Source organism: Aquarana catesbeiana, linkage group LG05 (genome assembly GCF_042186555.1).
Source record: "Aquarana catesbeiana isolate 2022-GZ linkage group LG05, ASM4218655v1, whole genome shotgun sequence".
In the NCBI taxonomy this organism is placed as follows: Eukaryota; Metazoa; Chordata; class Amphibia; order Anura; family Ranidae; genus Aquarana; species Aquarana catesbeiana.
In genome coordinates this window covers 236,323,698-236,335,829 of record NC_133328.1, presented here as the reverse complement: position 1 = coordinate 236,335,829, position 12,132 = coordinate 236,323,698, and the positions used below count along the sequence as shown (strand labels likewise).

The window sequence follows — 12,132 nt, the reverse complement described above, 5'->3', positions numbered from 1 at the left end:
GCACTTCTTCATGTAAGCGCAATTGCATGTGGGACAAGTTTTTAATCAATAGTTTTAATCATTTCAAGGTGTTGCACTATCATCCTGTCATCTCTTTTCTGGCATATTTTGATTTATGCATTTATAGGAGAGTACTGCGGCTGGAGGAAGTTATGATGGCTAAAGGAGAAAGAGGTATCCAATTCTTCATTGGCTCAATTTCAGGGCGTTTGCTGGTCCTGGTGACCATAGCTCTCTGGTGAGTGTATTCACAGAGGCACTTGAGGGGGAGCACATATTGAGTTTTATCCAGGATCACTTCAAAAAGCAGCACGGTGGATAGGACTATATACTTAGCTGAAAAAGCCTGGACTAGATTGAAATACTTACAGAAACTTTTATATTTTTTTTTTGGCACAGTTTTTTTGTATTTTTTTCCTGTCATGTTTGACACATTGCATGTGACATGTTATATGGAAAAGCTTATATGTAATAAAGTGTATTATTTTCATGTATATTTCGTATTTAACCTTTGGGGCAAGAAATAGAGTGTCACATTATACACTGAATTTAGGTATTGAGTGGGATAGCGCCTACTTTACACATTTTTTTTTACATCTTACAGATGCACCACTTTACAAGCAAGTTTAAGGTATTCCCAATGCATGGTAATGAAGGGAATTGTGTATTTGAAATGTTATTAAATGAAGCAAAAATATGTAAACCTTCATGTGATCTAAGATAAGCAAATATAATTAAGAAAAAAATGAAAATAAATATATATATATTGTGATATGGGGGTTGTTTAGCTCAGTAATAGATACTGTATGTTTCAGTGAGTCCACTCAGGCTGAACTGTGGGTTCACTGAACTTGATGGCCCTCTTTTATTAAACAAAACAAAAGTAAGGTTCACAAAAATAGTTGCTCACAAAGGGAATCTTCACTAACAAAACAAATAACAAAAATGCCAAGCCACTTGGCTTTTTCTTCAACAGTTCTACTGCTCTTGTTGGGATCCTTCTGACCCAGCTCTTCCAGATCTCTTTTCAATATTTTATTGGTTTTAAAGTATATAAAAATACAGGTTACATTCAAAAATAGGTATGGTCATTCAGGTGAGAGAACCGTGATGGTACAGGTATACATCAAAAACACCTAGAAAAACTTGAACATAACTTAACATAGCAGAGGTAAGAGACAGTCTAGCCCCGTGAAGATATTACTTGGGGCCCAGGCGTGACCAGGGAGACTAGATCGTTCGAGCCCACTGACCGATTGCAGGGGGAAGACATTCTAGATCAAGCGAACAAAGGATTAAACTCACTGTGGAGAGGACGGACCCGGACAAATCCTCTAGATAATAAAATGGTTGATAGAATGGGAGAATCATGTCTACCCTGTTCTCCCCCTTAGGTTTCATAGCAGGGGCTATGGCGGTACATGTAGTCATAGAAAAAAACAATCAGCGTCTCTGGGATCCTTACATTCTGGCCTTAGCCTCTGCAGTCAACAATGTTATTGAAAGATATCGGCCAACTTGCACCTGAAATCGACGAACCAGTAGAGATGCTTCATCTCCATGTTAAGAAGAAGAGGGAAGGAAAGAGAAAAGGGAAAAGAAAAGTGAGCATCAGTAAAACGAATAGTATCAACGAGAGGAAAGGAAAGGAAGGTCACCTGGAGCATGTTGGATTACTCAGGGTCATCCGATAGCCTGGAAGTATTGGTATCCCTACGTATTTAGCCCAGGGCTCCCAAATCAGTTCAGATTTGTGGGTTTTGTCGAGCAGCTTGCTAACAATCTTCCCCTGGGCCATGATGCAGGAGATTTTAAGTTTCAACGCAATTAATGGTTTCAAGTGCTTTTTCCAGTGCCTGGCAATGGTGATTTTGGCACCTAAGAGCATGTAAAAGATCAAAGATTGTGTGTGTTTGGAGATTTCATCTACTTGGACGTTGAGAAGTGCTATTTCTGGAACCTGTGGGACAGCGACTCCTGTGATTTTCCGTAGTATGTGGAAAAAGCTGTTCCAAGAGTTCCAGAGTCGTGGGCACGTCCACCATACATGAAGTAGAGACCCAACATGGCCACATCCCCTGAAACACAGTGGGGATGAATCTGGGAATATTTTGGCCAGGGTGGCAGGCACTCGGTACCACTGTGCGATAATTTTAATGCTAGCTTCCATTAGAGAGATGTTCATGATGCCCTTGAAGGATCTGTGAAAGCATCGATACCAGTTATTCAAGTCCCACTCAACTGCCAGGTCTTGTTCCCACATTCAAGCGTAGGGAGGTTTGCTATCACTACTGGCAAGCGAGGTGTAGATAATGGAGATACCCCCCCCCCTGATCCTTTATGTTGGAGCACCATGTCTCGTATGCAGTTAGATTAGGGGGTTCAGAGTTATGGGACCATTTGGCACGAAGGAAATAAGTAACTTGTAGCAATCTATATCTTTCCGAGTCAGGCATTTCTAATTTATTCTTGCAGAAACCGACAGTAAGGGGCCCTCTGGAGTTTAGGAAGTGTCCAATCCGGTAGAGGCCTTTATCAAGCCACCATTTGAATGCATGTATGTTTTGGCCTGGGGGAAATTCTGGGTTGTTAAATAAGTGAGCAAGTGGGCGAATGTAAGAAGTTAGGGAGGTGTTCTTTTGAAGCCTATCCCACAAGGACATCGAGTGAGAGAGTGTTGGGGCTAATATGGCCGGTCTAAGGCGGGGTTGAGCCCAAAGCAAGTAATCTATTGTGTGTCGCGGTGTTGCTTGCAATTCCATCCGTAGCCAGTCTGGTTTATAGGGTCCCTAGAATATGCTATGGAGATTTGAGCGATTTGCGCTGCTTGGTAATACAACCAAATGTGCTAGTCCTCCTTGGGTTTTTAGTCTATAAAGTGTTTCTTTGGAGCATCGTCTACCCTTGGACCCCCAGATAAATCTCAGGATGGAAGATTGAAATCGCAGGAGTTGTGCTTTCTTAATTGGGATAGGAAGGGATCGCAAGAGGTACAGGAGACGAGGAAGAAGGGTCATTTTTATGGAGTTCACTCTGCCCAGCCAGGATAGATCATGTTTGGACCACGCGGACATGTCTGCTTCAAGTTTTTTGAACATCGGGGGGTAATTGGCAATGAATAGCGTGTTATACCTAGGAGTCAGGTTGATGCCTAAATAGGGAATATGTGTTGAGCACCAGGTGAAAGGGAAATGTGTCTGTAGGCGTTTAAGAAGGTCTGGGAATATTGAGATGTTTAGGGCTGCGGGTTTGGAAACGTTGACACGGAGACCTGAGGCCTCCCCAAACTGCTCAAGGAGCTTAATAATGTTAGGGGTGGAAATGAGGGACGATGCAATGAAAAAGGAGTAGGTCATCGGCGAATAGGGTACATTTATGTTCTTGCAGACCGCATGATATCTGGGTGGGTACGTATGGCGATTGCAAGGGATTTTATGGCGATTGCAAAAATCAAGGGCGATAATGGGCAACCCTGTCTTGTGCCTTTTTCTATTAGAAATGTGTCCGAGTATCTGCCCTGCAATTTTACTTGGGCACTTGGATTAGAGTAGAGGGAGTGTAGAATGCCTAGGAAATCAGGGCCCAAACCCCATCTTTCCAGGACCTTAAAAATATATGGCCATGTAACTGTGTCAAATGCTTTTTGAAGATCAATGGAAAGCAAAAAACCCTCTTGAGGGGGTCCCCTGTCCCATTGCGATCCCAAAAGGGACACTATATCAATAGCTCTTCTCACCTGGTCAGGACCTTGTCTCTCCGGGATAAATCCCTCTTGGTCTTGGTGGACATACTGGGCTATGAATGAGGAAAGACGGTTTGCTAAAATTTTTGTTAGAAGTTTGAGATTGTTGTTGATCAGAGAGATCGGGTGATAGTTGCCAGTTAGTGTGGGGTCTTTTCCTGGTTTGGGTATAACAGAAATGTATGCTAGGTTCAGGGATTTATCCAGGGGAGAACCTTTTTGAAGGAAGTTAAAAAATCTGGCCAGGAAAGGAGATAGGACATAGCAAAATTTAAATGTTTGGAAAAACAGATGGCCACCCCTTTTGTTTTTTATTCTCCGCATTGGATAGATAAAATTGGGGGAAGTGTTGGTGAAGAAAAGATGGATTGTAAGAATTGGGCAAGTGGGTCTCCTGGAGCAGAAGAATATCAGATTTTTGGAATTGATAACATTTGAAAAGTTTTCTCCTTTTTACGGGAAGAGTTAATGCCCTGAACATTATGTTTTACTATGCGTATTTGTGGTGGTTTCGTATCATTTATGTGCATGGATCAGAGGAATATCTACCAAGACTGAGTGGGACTTACCTTGTGCAAAGCATCTGATAACATCCGATTTGGAAGGGAGTGGACTTCTAGGTGACCTTCGAGGGAGGAGAGAAGAAAGAGCGAAGGGTGAAGATGAGGACCATCTAGGAGGAAGCATGAGATAGGTAACATGTTAACATGCAAAAACGGGTGGAAAGTAATTGCCCAAATCCCAGTGGCGTGTGAGAACCAATTCTCACACACCAACATCCCTTTCCCCATAAACAAAAAAGAACAAGCCCCTCCCAAGGTCTGGGGGGGTCAACAGTCACCAGCTGAGAAGAGAAGGAATCCTCTTCCCAGTCAGAGACAAGCGGAGGCGCAGGGCATCCGCTTCGGCTGCCTCCCAGCACCTTAACATTTTAGTGTATGCGGGCAGGGCCCCTAACAGTGTAAAGATTTCCCTGACGGGAGAGGTCCTCCCAAACTGCGGAGCCGGCCATGGTCCCTGTAGTGGGGGCCAAACTGTAAAGACTCAGGAGCGTGGGAGGAGCCCGCCACAATCGTAATGGGAACAATAGTAGGTCAAGTATATTGTCTGGGGAGGAATGACCTCCTTAAGCTACTTTCTAACACTGTATAGTTGATCAGACGGTGTAAGGGGTACTGAGCACATAATTGTGTTGTACATCAAAGTAGGCGTCTATATGTATTGCAACAGAAGAACAAGATCAGATGAACTGAAAACTTTGCAAAGTTAACCAGAACAAGAATATTTTCTTGGAAACAAAAAAAAAAAAAAGGGACCCCTGCTGGAAAGCGTTGATTCTGGTTCCTGGGAGATGAGGCCCAGCTGGAACAGAAGTTTTTCCCCCTCCAAAAACAATGAGAAGCCGTACGGTTTGTTGTTAAAGGAGAATGTTAGGCGAAAGGGGAAGGACCATCTGTAGGTGATCACTTTCTGGTTTAGCACCAACAGGAGCGGTTTCAGCGATCTTCTTTTTTGTATAGTAAGTGGGGATAAGTCCACAAAGACTTGTATGGGATGGCCTTGGAACGTTAGGGCCCCTTCAGCACGAGAGCGTTGCATCACCTCCTCCTTTACTTTGTAGAAGTGAGGTTTAACTATGATATCTCTCGGGAGGCCATCTTAGCGGGGAGGTTGTAGTGCTCTGTGAGCGCGGTCCATTTCAAGGCGGTGGTCTGGGATGCTGGGGATGAGTTCCTTAATAAATGATCTCACAATGTGATCAGTGTCTTTGAGGGATTCAGGGACTCCTCTGATGCGGAAATTATATCTCCTCGAGCGATTTTCGAGATCGTCAATTTTGGATAATGCGTTCTCAAACTGGTCTTGTAAATCTTGGATTCTGGCTGTGTTCTGGTTCAGCCTAGTTACAGTTTGGTCTGCTTTGATTTCTATTGTTTCAATTCTTGCTCCTAATTGCTGTAAGTCAGCATGGATGGCAGTAGCGATTTGGTTGGCAGTCTGTGAGAGACCCCTGGAGAGCATTGTGGCAAACATTGTCATCATAGCAGAAAAGTCCTGAGGCATGGAAGGTAAGCCAGCCAGCCTCTGGGGTGGCCATGAGGCCTTCCATGGGGGAGAGGGGCATATCATCCAGGGTCCTGCTGATCAGGGACTCAGTGGAGGTGGGAGATAAGTATCCATGAGAGTGGGTACTCACTGTGGGGCCCGCCGGCCCTGCTGAGCTGTCTTCCATGTCTGCTATGGTGTCCTCCCTTTCCAGCTCTGTCTCCTGTTTTCCTCCTCGTATGGTGGCGGCCAGCGCCATCTTGGCTGAGGCCGCGGGTCCCGATCCAGATGATAAGGCTATGGATAGGTCTCTCCTGGCCGAACCCCCTGCCATTCTGAGGTTCCTGGACATGTCCCCTATCTGCTGGGATTGTTATCGGCCAGGGCTCTGCACTGTGAGTGGCGCTGGAGGGTGTATTGTGGCCGGAGCGGTGCGGAGCTCTTGGATTAGGCGTCCTTCCAACGAGCTGCCGCGCATGTGCCTCAGCTCTTCCAGATCTCTAGGCTCTCCTGGCCTTTAATTGTAGCATCCAGCTACATTGGCCTTTAAACTGGCTGCTCAATATGGGGTCTCCTGCCACCCCCAGGCTTCTCAATCTACCGCGATTGAAAGATTCCCCTGGTCTCTGAACTCGCCTAGTCATCTCAGCTCTTCCAGTCCTCCGGACTTGCTCAGCAGTCCCGACTCTCCTAGTCCTGTGGGTAAGGAATCTCTCCAACATGAAGTGCAGTCTATCAAGTGAATCAGCTCTCCTAATGGGAATACACCTGTCTCCTGGATAGAGCATACAACTATCTCCTGACAAGAGCCACCTGTCTCCTAACGGAAGCTCTGAACTACTGAAATTGGCTAGCTTATAACTGCTGCGCACACCTGCTCACACACAAAGCCTGCAGGTTTCCAGTAAGACCAGGACATAGGAATGAAGGCTTTGTTCAACCCAAGAGTTTTTGGACTCCAAATCTTGAGCCAGAATTACCAAACCCAGAGAACAATGAAAAGCCAGTCTTCTTCATTCAGAAACAACACTCCAAAGCCCCTCAAACCGTTTCTTTTGCCTATACTTACACAGTGGAAGGGCCTAGCATTTTTACAAAATATTATAATACACTTACTGTCTATGGCAAAAAAAAAATAGCAAATATATCTTTATTAGAATGACTGCACCCTCATACCCTAAACTAAAAAGTTAAAATATTTTAAACAATTTAAAAAATGATTTCTGCCACATCTGAAAAAAATTCATAAAGAATAGTATGCACCCTATGGCAATAGATGACCAATAACTTGTATAAATCTGGTGACCTGGAAAAAGCTCATCAATCCTTTTAAATTTAGTGGGTTATCTGTTCATACATAGTCAGATTTGCCTCTGTTCCAGCTTGGCTGAGTTGCATGTAGTTTCACACTGTGCCTGTGGGTGTCGTTGTCACCATGGGTCGGTGTTGGAAAGGCAACATGTTGAAGTGTATGAGTGCTCCTCTGTCCCGGAGATAACTCAGTGGAGGTGGTCCTCCGAGTTGCATTCTGGGAGAGGGTATTTATGGGACAGACGCCATGTTCTAGGGTTCTTTTCGTTCCACCTGCTGGCCCTCCTGGCCGACAGGTATGTGTTAGGAGTACTACCGCGTGGTCCTCCGACTGGGAGGCCCACGCTGCTGCAGCATGTGGGTGGGCCCAGAAGCCTGTCTGGGGCCTACCACAGCGGCATAGGAATGGTCCTGGGCTGTCTGTCCTACGGGAAGAAGCTGGACAACTGAGAAGATCCCAGGGGAGGACCCGTCATGGAAGGATCATGCAGAGTGCTGGTCTGGATAGGGGCCTGGTGACTCAGTTGGAGGACATATCCTAAAGTTATCTTACCGCATAGTACTGCTGGGTCGGCTAAAAGGTTCTAGTGCTGTGTTTGCTATCCATCGTAAACCATTACATCCTGTGGCAGAGGATCGTAAGGGTTTCTATTTCATTCAAGTCTGTGGCAGAGACTTTTGTTCGTGCTGCGTACTGGCTGCTAGGTTAGTGAGAGAAACCTATCCAGGTGGGCAAAGATTCAACTCTAAGAGGAAAGTACATTCATCTACAAGATTCCAATTTCTAATACTACACTAAGAAAAGGTATTTGAACTTCCCTGCAACTCTTCTTCTACCTCTTTCCTGCTACTTCCTTCAGTTACATTTATTAAAGCATTGGAAAAGATACTCAAGTGTCCAGTGCCTACATTAAACTCAACGGGACCCTAGACCCGGTTCTGGTGAAATTGAGGTAACGAAGGTAGCGGTAACAGCCCGCTTTAAACCAGCAGCTCCACCGAGAGTTATTTCTACATGTGGGGGCTCGTCCAGGATTGTTAGCCGTCAACCTCCCGAAACCCTGAGAAGTATTTCACCGGGAGTTTATGTTAAAAGAAGTTTCTGGACTTTGACATTTTCCCAGGAGAAGAAGGGGTTAAATTGCAGGGCTTTAATTCCGACTTCGTAGGCTGCGGGTAAGAAGTAAAAGCCTGGGAGCTAAGTGATTAGAGGAACAAGTGAGAGGAGTCTAACCTACTTGTTACCGCGTGAGACGCGTGTGTGTGTGTTTGGCGCCAGAGGAGAAGAGAGGCCTCGTGATCATGCTGAAGAGGATCAGAGTGCGGCCATGTCTTCTTTTCCATTGGTACCGTCTACTATGGGATCCAGGATGGTCCCTACGAGTACCGCTGCGGGTGCTATGCTGACCGGAACCCTACTGACAGATACCGGCATTCGTCTGAAGCCGCAGGGGAGGTTTGTGCTATATACAGTTGGAGATATCGAAGGGCTGGGCATGCTTTGCCACAAGTGTGAAGGACTGGCCATACATCTCCGTCCATTTGTCCGATGTTTGCAGTGCGGAGAATATTTGTTCACAGTGGAGCAACCTACCATGTCTCCCCGTGCTTATCGTGTGGATTAGGCTACAGGAATTGCCACAGTGGAAACTGCTGCCATTGCTGCTGGAGAGCAACAGGCCGTGATCTCGTCTGCAACCATGAGTGCTTCCGAGGAAGATGCCACTGTTACTGCTTCCTCAGCCGACATCACCTTAATTTCTACGTCTACTACACCTATTCCCGTTGCACCTGTCCAGAGGAAGGTGGGATATGTGAAGGCTTCCCACGGCCGTGGTCGAGGCCTACCCCAGAGACTACCCAAACTGGAGCCGGAGTAGTATTTGAATCTGGAGAAGTCCACGTCAGGAACGGGTGAGAGATCAAAGGGGAACATATTTGGGACTCTTTGTAAATATTTGCCAGCAGAAGAGCTGAGAGACTCGGAGATAGATTCTATGTCAGATCTCTCCGGTGATGATGATTTGTTTGAGACAATGTCACAGGAACTATTGTGGGCCCAGGGTGAAGATGTTGCTTCTGCCCTTGCTTTCTCAGAGTGGACAGCCCTGGATTCTGGGAAGACATCACCTTGTGTGGAGCCGCACAGTACTACCAAAGAGACATTGTCTAAAGTTGCTAGTTTGCTTCCGACACCCGTCGGGTCTATGATGAGTAAATCACCGAACTCTTGTCTGCCTCCAGGTTTAGGGAAAAATAGACCTTTGCCTAAACTTGGCCGTTTGCAGAGAATGCTCACTAAACGAGTTGCCACAGAATATGGTCTGGAATTTCCTTATGTTACTCAGGAAATTATGCAGGAAATTGAGGCCAACCGAGAACAGTGGTACAGTGAAGCTGTTTGGGACTATTTGTCTGTGCCAAAACCTTTCCGGAAAGTTGGATATTCTGTTGCCATGGATGAACGCTTCAGTGGATGTTTCCTACACTGGAACTATGGTCGGCACATCTATGCTGACAAAGTGGTCATTTGCAGACCTGGAAAAGATGATGTTGTGTACTTTATCACTACAGTGGATAAACTGGGAAAGAAACTGACATTGCCAGATCCTCGGTTTTATTGGTGATTATGAAAAAGAACTTTGGGGTGTATAGTTAGAAAGTGTCAGTGTTTAGAGATCTCTGTGGTCAAGAGATAATATTCATCCCAGCGTTCTCAAATCCAAAGACTCTTTGCTAGCTGGATTTTCTTGATTGATAGGATATAATTCACTTAAAAATAGGGATGGACTTTTCAAGTTACTTAGTTTAGTTAGTTTGTTTCTATTAAAAGGAAAAGATACGGGAAGAGAGTGTCATTCTTCTTTTGGAATGAGGCTTTGCTCCTAAACTGTTTAGTGAGGATACTGTACATATTTAGTGTGTGTCTAACTTTGTTTTTTTTTCAGGAACAATTGGATCTCCTATCAAGCTGTTAGGCTTTTCAGCTAGATAGATAGTGGGGTTTGTAACAGTTCTAAATGTGATTTCTTTTTGCGGATGTGAATATGTTGTTCTATAGATGTTAAAACTGTCATATTCCCATACTGTCTTTTCTTCTTCTTCATCCAAGTTTTTTAAAGTTCAAATACCTACTCTCAGGCTTGGGAGTTATTTTGACAGACGTTGAGGACAACATCTATTGTAGTGGGGGGAGTATGTAGCGCTGGTAGATTTTCCAATCTACTGCTTATAGGTAAATTTAGTGGGTTATCTGTTCATACATAGTCAGATTTGCCTCTGTTCCAGCTTGACTGAGTTGCATGTAGTTTCACACTGTGCCTGTGGGTGTCGTTGTCACCATAGGTTGGTGTTGGAAAGGCAACACGTTGAAGTGTATGAGTGCTCCTCTGTCCCGGAGATAACTCGGTGGAGGTGGTCCTCCGAGTTGCATTCTGGGAGAGGGTATTTATGGGACAGACGCCATGTTCTAGGGTTCTTTTCGTTCCACCTGCTGGCCCTCCTGGCCAACAGGTTTGTGTTAGGAGTACTACCGCGTGGTCCTCCTACTGGGAGGCCCACGCTGCTGCAGCGTGTGGGTGGGCCCAGAAGCCTGTCTGGGGCCTACCACAGCGGCAGGGGAATGGTTATGGGCTGTCTGTCCTACAGGAAGAAGCTGGACAACTGAGAAGATCCCAGGGGAGGACCCGTCATGGAAGGATCATGCAGAGTGCTGGTCTGGATAGGGGCCTGGTGACTCAGTTGGAGGATGTATCCTAAAGTTATCCTACCGCATAGTACCGCCGGGTTGGCTTAAAGGTTCTAGTGCTGTGTTTGCTATCCATCGTAAACCATTACATCCTGTGGCAGAGGATCGTACGGGTTTCTATTTCATTCAAGTCTGTGGCAGAGACTTTTGTTTGTGCTGCGTACTGGCTGCTAGGTTAGTGAGAGAAACCTATCCAGGCGGGCAAAGATTCAACTCTAAGAGGAAAGTACATTCATCTACAAGATTCCAATTTCTAATACTACACTAAGAAAAGTTATTTGAACTTCCCTGCAACTCTTCTTCTACCTCTTTCCTGCTACTTCCTTCAGTTACATTTATTAAAGCATTGGAAAAGATACTTAAGTGTCCGGTGCCTACATTGTCTGGTATTAAACTCAACGGGACCCTAGACCCGGTTCTGGTGAAATTGAGGTAACGAAGGTGACGGTAACAGCCCGCTTTAAACCAGCAGCTCCACCGAGAGTTATTGCCACATAGGTAATTTATGGAGTGGCCACATATTTGTTCTTTGTAGATTGAGCACAATGACAAGACCTCTATTGACAAAAGACAATCAATCCAACCGAAGCAAACCAGCAGAGAAGTCTATTTCAGGATGCACTAAATGAGGCACATCAAAGCAGAACATTCTCCAGGATGCATATAAGGACACTAATCAGGTTTGCAGCAAGCATCCTGTGGAAGTCAAAGTAAACTGTAGGTCAGAAGCAAGCAGGCAGAGTAGCCATGCATAGCAACCGCAGGTAGCAAAGCAAAGTAGTTATGTAGAGTAGCTCATTAGTAGAATTGCCAGTCCTTTAACCCAGTATATATAAACACATCTGTGTAGAAGATCATATGCACAGCAGAGCAGCTAAGCTTATTAACTGTAGAAGCCATATATTAAAGTATATCCCAAGCCCCACATTTGAATTATGAATTCAGTAATTAATCAGCCATCGATAATATCATGTGCAGTGAGGCTTGAATGAAGGTAGCTGAAAGGCTCCTTAAGCTTCAGCAAACTGTACATAATTCCACAATAATACACCATCCACTTATAAGACCACAGTCAAAGCATTAGCCAAAGTAATTAGGTATGCAAACTCTCATGAGGATATTAGGATTGGTCTCTGTAAAAAATCCACGGTGAACATGCAAGGAATCATAAAGTTCAACATCGCTGTGCTATATTGAATGTTTTGTGTACTTCACACCCCATCCAAATGGGGAGATGATGTCTATTTGGATAGGGTGAAGTATACTGAGCATATAATATGGTAGA

At 45.0% G+C, this 12,132-nt stretch overlaps 1 long non-coding RNA gene across 1 annotated transcript in view; it reads right to left on the bottom strand.

Annotated features, from left to right (window-relative positions):
- The window catches only part of LOC141145862 (uncharacterized), a 229,980-nt gene that overhangs the window by 41,942 nt on the left and 175,906 nt on the right, over positions 1-12,132 (bottom strand). The window contains exon 2 of the long non-coding RNA XR_012244681.1: positions 4,312-4,415. This is a non-coding gene — a long non-coding RNA (uncharacterized lncRNA). The remainder of the gene's footprint in view (positions 1-4,311; positions 4,416-12,132) is intronic.